The sequence below is a fragment of the Medicago truncatula genome, chromosome 3 (assembly GCF_003473485.1).
Source record: "Medicago truncatula cultivar Jemalong A17 chromosome 3, MtrunA17r5.0-ANR, whole genome shotgun sequence".
NCBI classification, from domain to species: domain Eukaryota; kingdom Viridiplantae; phylum Streptophyta; class Magnoliopsida; order Fabales; family Fabaceae; genus Medicago; species Medicago truncatula.
In genome coordinates this window covers 57,068,305-57,073,755 of record NC_053044.1, presented here as the reverse complement: position 1 = coordinate 57,073,755, position 5,451 = coordinate 57,068,305, and the positions used below count along the sequence as shown (strand labels likewise).

Below are 5,451 nucleotides of genomic sequence, written 5' to 3'. Positions count from 1 at the left end.
ACAAGATTGACATTTAATATTTGTTGTTTAAGGTATACTCCTCATACAAACATGCGCTTTGATTATAATAATATCCATATGAATATGATTCGCAATACATGTTTTTTTTACGAAACATGTATATTATTTTATTTCCTTTCAAACAAGTATACAATTTTATTTATTTTTGGGTCTAACATTTTTGGGTCTAATATTAACAAGTACATTATTTTAATTTTATCACATCGTGGCCCGTACAATTCCATGTTCTTTTTTTTTTTTTAAAAGAAAATTCCATGTTCATTGTATTTGTTTATTAGAGATAAATTTATTGTGACCAAACTTTTTGAATTTAAATACTTGAAATTTATAAACTAAACGATTGGACTCAAATGATTAAAGAGTTTAACAAATTGCTCGATAGAACATGAATTCAATTCTAATGTGAAATAATTCTTTGAGATACTTAGGGAAACAGTGTATTTGGGATAGGCATTTTTTAAATATAGTTGATATACTTAGGGAAACAGTAATTTTTAGAGATTGTATTTGTTTTCCTTCCTTCAAAAAAAAAAAAGAGATTGTATTTATTTATCTTATTAATCATAATTCATAATATATGCGGCAAAATATTACCAGAGTGCTAGATGTATCAAATTTAATTATGCAAGTGTTATTTCCCTAAATTTTAATATGCGGCCAAACGGTCATGCTTCACGTGGCGCTGGCGGATTTTCACAGCCTGTGTGATATCTTCTTCCCTTCCAAAGTATTTGTAACGTGTAATCTTCTCTTACCTGTATAATAATCATGTGTATATATATCATCGTTTGTTCATTCTAGCTCCAGCATCCAAACCAGTTATAAATCCACGTAACTTCTTCTTTTCTATTATACCTTATCAAGCTATTAAGCACTAAAAATGCCTACACTAGTAACCAATGGCGGAGCCAGGAATTTTATAGAGTCTGGACAAAAAATTTATCGCAAAACATTACGTTCTTCCTACGAATAATTTCACATTTCCTGCAGATAAATTCACATTTCCTACGGATATATCTTTCCTGCAGAACCTAAATCCTTGGCAAAATCTGCAGGAAATGCATTTCCTGCGGAATTTACACAAAAATCCGCAGGAAAAGCTAAAAATTCTAGTAATGGTAGGGCTTGCTACAAAGAAAGTTGGAGCTGAGCCTGGGCACTAGCCCAGGCTAGCTGGGGGTGGCTCCGCCCCTGCTAGTAACCGAAGAATCCCTATCCCAAATTACCAACCTGAAGCTCATTTTTGGTGCTTCAGGAGTCAAAGGTAAGAAACTCACAACTTTGTCCTTAGAAATTACTATTTCTGATTTCATTCAATCCGTTATTAAAACCAAACCAGCTGAAAATGACTCACCATTTAGCGTCCTTGATTTAAGGGTCGTAATCGATCTTATGAACAAATGGGCCATAAAACTTCCAACCGTTGAGCCTTTTTACGCCGTTAAGTGTAACTCGAACATTTCACTTGTAGGCGTGTTAGCTTCACTTGGCTCCAATTTCGACTGCGCCAGCCGTGCCGAAATTGAATCTGTTTTATCCCTTGGCGTTTCACCAGACAGAATCATATATGCCAACCCGTGTAAATCAGAGTTACACATTGAATATGCTGCAAGTGTTGGCGTAAACTTAACAACCTTTGACTCTGTTGGGGAAGTCGAAAAGATAAAAAAATGGCATCCAAAATGCGAGCTCCTCCTCCGTATTAAGACGGATGAAGGCAGTGGAGCGCGTGCATCTTTGAGTGTCAAATACGGTGCGCTTCACAATGAAGTTCTTGAGCTTCTCAAAGCTGCTGATGTGGCGGGACTTAAAGTAACCGGCGTATCGTTTCACATAGGCAGTGGAGGAGCCGATGCAAAAGCTTACCACGGATCCATATTATTGGATAAAGAAGTTTTTGAAACGGCTACACGGCTTGGAATGCCAAAAATGAAAATTCTTGATATTGGCGGTGGATTCACTTCTGGCTCCAATTTTGATGAAGCTGCATTGAATGTGAACGATGCAATAAAAACTCATTTCGAAAATGACGAGGATCTTGTTGTTATTGGTGAACCTGGTCGTTACTTTTCAGAAACGGCGTTTACATTAGCAACAAAAATTATTGGAAAACGTGTGCGGGGTGAATTGAGAGAGTATTGGATCAATGATGGAATTTAAGGAACTCTTAATAATATTTTATTTGATTCAGCTATTCCCACATGCTTCCCACTTAGGTTTGGTTCAAAACCTAATAATGTTACATGCAAAGATCCTAAAACTTACCCTTCAACAGTTTTTGGACCCACTTGATGCCATTGATACGGTTCTAAAAGAGTACATGCTACCTGAACTTGAGGTGAACGATTGGCTTGTGTTTCCAAATATGGGTGCTTATACAACTTCTTCTGGAACCAATTTCAATGGGTTTTGCTCCACAGCAAAGGACATTTACCTTGCATGTTCAAGTTCTGTCGGGCAAGAATAAATGATCATGTTTTGATCAAAGGGTGCTTTTACATTGCTGTCCTGGAGATTGATTGTGTTAGAAAAGTTATCTCATTCAACAAATAATGTAATAGTTGATGCCTTGTCAACTATTGTGTTAGAAAAGTTATTTCATTCAACCAATAATATAATAGTTGATGCCTTGTCAACTTATACCGTGTAGGCTATCACTGCCATATACTTGGCATGAAACTTTTATTATTTGTATATCAGTCTTTATTTAATCAAGTTTTCAACTTTTTACGAATTTCTACTATATTTTATGGAAAATGATAAATGGCACGACACAATATTCGTTGCCCTCGCATAATATTTAGCCAATTTCTGAATATTAATTTATTTTAAGTTTTTCACACGTTCTCTTTGGAATTGGATCCTCTTTTTTTTTTTTTTTTTTTTTGTTTAACCATCCTCCTTTTCTTAATCTAATGGTTGATTACTCACAAAAAAAAAAAAAAATACAAATGAAGGAGAAAAAACAGGTGGACTTAATGGTTGAGAGTGCAACACAGCAACATGAGAGAAATGGTAGTAAAAGATTTAAATCCGCTCTCTTCTATTATTAATTTTTTTAGGGGAAATTCTATTCTATATTGGTTGAAATCTTATTTAAAGTCTATTAGATTAAATGTGAGTACTTCTCTTCACTAAGATTTAATTTTATCAAGGGTGAGTTTAGTATCTTCCATTTAACCAATATATTTTTGGTTTTCGCACCGGTTTCCGATCCATCAAAGGTGAACGACTAATCCGGCTCATGCGTAGAGACAGGCGCACTGGCCAAGTGTTGTTCACCCTGAGAATCGAACCCGGTATTCCCCGAATACGTCCTTGGAAGGAGCTCCTATTGTGTCCTGTAAACATTCTCTCCTTTTATCACACTTATTTTTCACAATTTTCTTCTCTCTACAATTTCTTACGATATTTTCATATATTTTCCATTGAAGTGAATAAAATAATTCTTACTAGGATTCTAATATCATCATAAACTTATAATGGTTCAAATAAGAGGGATAAATGAATTATCAAGATAAGATTCTTAAACTTAAAATGAAAACTACAATGGACATACTGATTCTGTGGGTAATTTTTTTGGGCTTGCTGTTCGGTTTTTGGGGGTGTGCCAGTGCTTTTGCGGCCTCCGTTTTCCTTTGCAATTGCCGATTTAAAAAAATATATATAAGAGAAAGAAGTGGAAGCTATAAAGAATGAAACAAATAAAATGGAAATTGCATTTTCAACTAAACAAGTTTAAAAAATACAACTACAACAATATCACATTCTACCAAATCGAAACCTCTTCCTGATAATTCATTTGTCACAATTAATTCGGCCCCCGCTATCATAATAACATTATTTTTATTTTTAACTATGTTACTTGTTTTCAACAGTTTTGAGTTTTGACCTTTGGTTTGTAAAAAAAAAAAAAAAAACAGTTCTGACCTTTGGTAATTTTTTGGCGACGTCGGTTTTTTGGCCGCTGCTAATGTTCTAATATAAAAAAAAAAAAAAAAATCCTATTTGTGGTGGATTAAGCAGCTGGTAATTTACGGCGATTTTTTTCTTCAAGAAAAGGCCGTTGAAACGGTTTCAAAAGATGATTAAGCAGTGACCAAAAAGTTGCCGGAAATGTTCGTTTATGGAGGCTTTTTGATTGTTTATAGGGGCTTCTGTCGGCCGGCAATGTCATATTTTCTCTTAGTGTTTGTTCGAAAGTTAGAATATATGAAAACTCTTTTTTTTTTTTTTGAGAGAAATATATGAAAACTCTTTTTTTTTTAGAGAATATGAAAACTCTTATGAAGTCATAATACAATACAGATTATCCAATTTGAGGTCGTTGAAGGAATCTTGGTTCGGTTAAACAATTTGCAATAATCTCATTAAATGAGTCATAACTCAGAGTTTCCTCAAGAAATAATGTTTGCAACATAATTACAAACCATAGTAACATAAGTAAAATAAATTGAAGTAATTGAACAAGAGAAAAACACATACAGTATATACCATTTTCGAAACTATGATATTTAGAATTGAATGTACATGAATGTCTCTCAATGATTTTATTACCGAAGTGGCAAAGTCTAAGTAATCATTCAAAATTCATGTCTTTTAAGTTTCTGCATACAATGAAATGATTCATAATGCAATATGAATTAATTCACGTCTTTTAAAATTGACTAGATAGACTTTCTGGATATAGTGAAATGATTCACTATACATGAGTAAATCGATTGATATTGTCTTTCAAAATAGACTAGATAGACAATGATCAATGAAAATAAAGTTTGATTGGTTAAAATCAAAGGGTATGTGCGAGCTCAGAAAATTGGTGAATTCAAGTAATTCATAATTAGTGTCAAGAATCAAAGATGAAAGGACGTGCTATGAATCTTTATGCTTACATGAGCTTTATTTTTTTTAAGCATATGTTACAACTTACAATTATAATGGTATCCATATGACTTTGTCAAAAAAAAAAATAGCATCCATATGATTCACATTACATGATTTTAATTAAAGGTTTATAAAAAAAAATTAATTAGAGGTTAAATATGCAAGCCTTTTAATAGTTCTTTTACAAATTCTCTGAACTTTTGGACTAAATACTTTATTGTAATTGATTAAATTCTTTAAAAGTAGAGTTTACGGTTAGATGCTTCATGTAACATCCCGTTTTCTCAACATGAATTTTTTTTGCATAAATCAAAGTAAAACAACTAAACAGGATGTTACACTTCTTTTAAATATGAATATAGTAAAATTACTATTTATTTCAATCATCATATGTCATCAAATTAAATCTCATTGCAGCGGAAAACAACTAAGTACAACATTATGTTGGCACAACGGCCTCAACTTAAACAACTTAATTAAAATCCAATTTAAACAAAACTTCAACATAAAATCATGATAAATATGTAACACATGGAAAACAAGAAA

At 32.8% G+C, this 5,451-nt stretch overlaps 1 pseudogene; it reads left to right on the top strand.

Moving 5' to 3' along the window:
* Nucleotides 1-1,108: 1,108 nt before the first annotated feature.
* On the top strand, nucleotides 1,109-2,735 carry LOC25490273 (ornithine decarboxylase-like; annotated as a pseudogene).
* The last annotated feature ends 2,716 nt before the right edge of the window (nucleotides 2,736-5,451 follow it).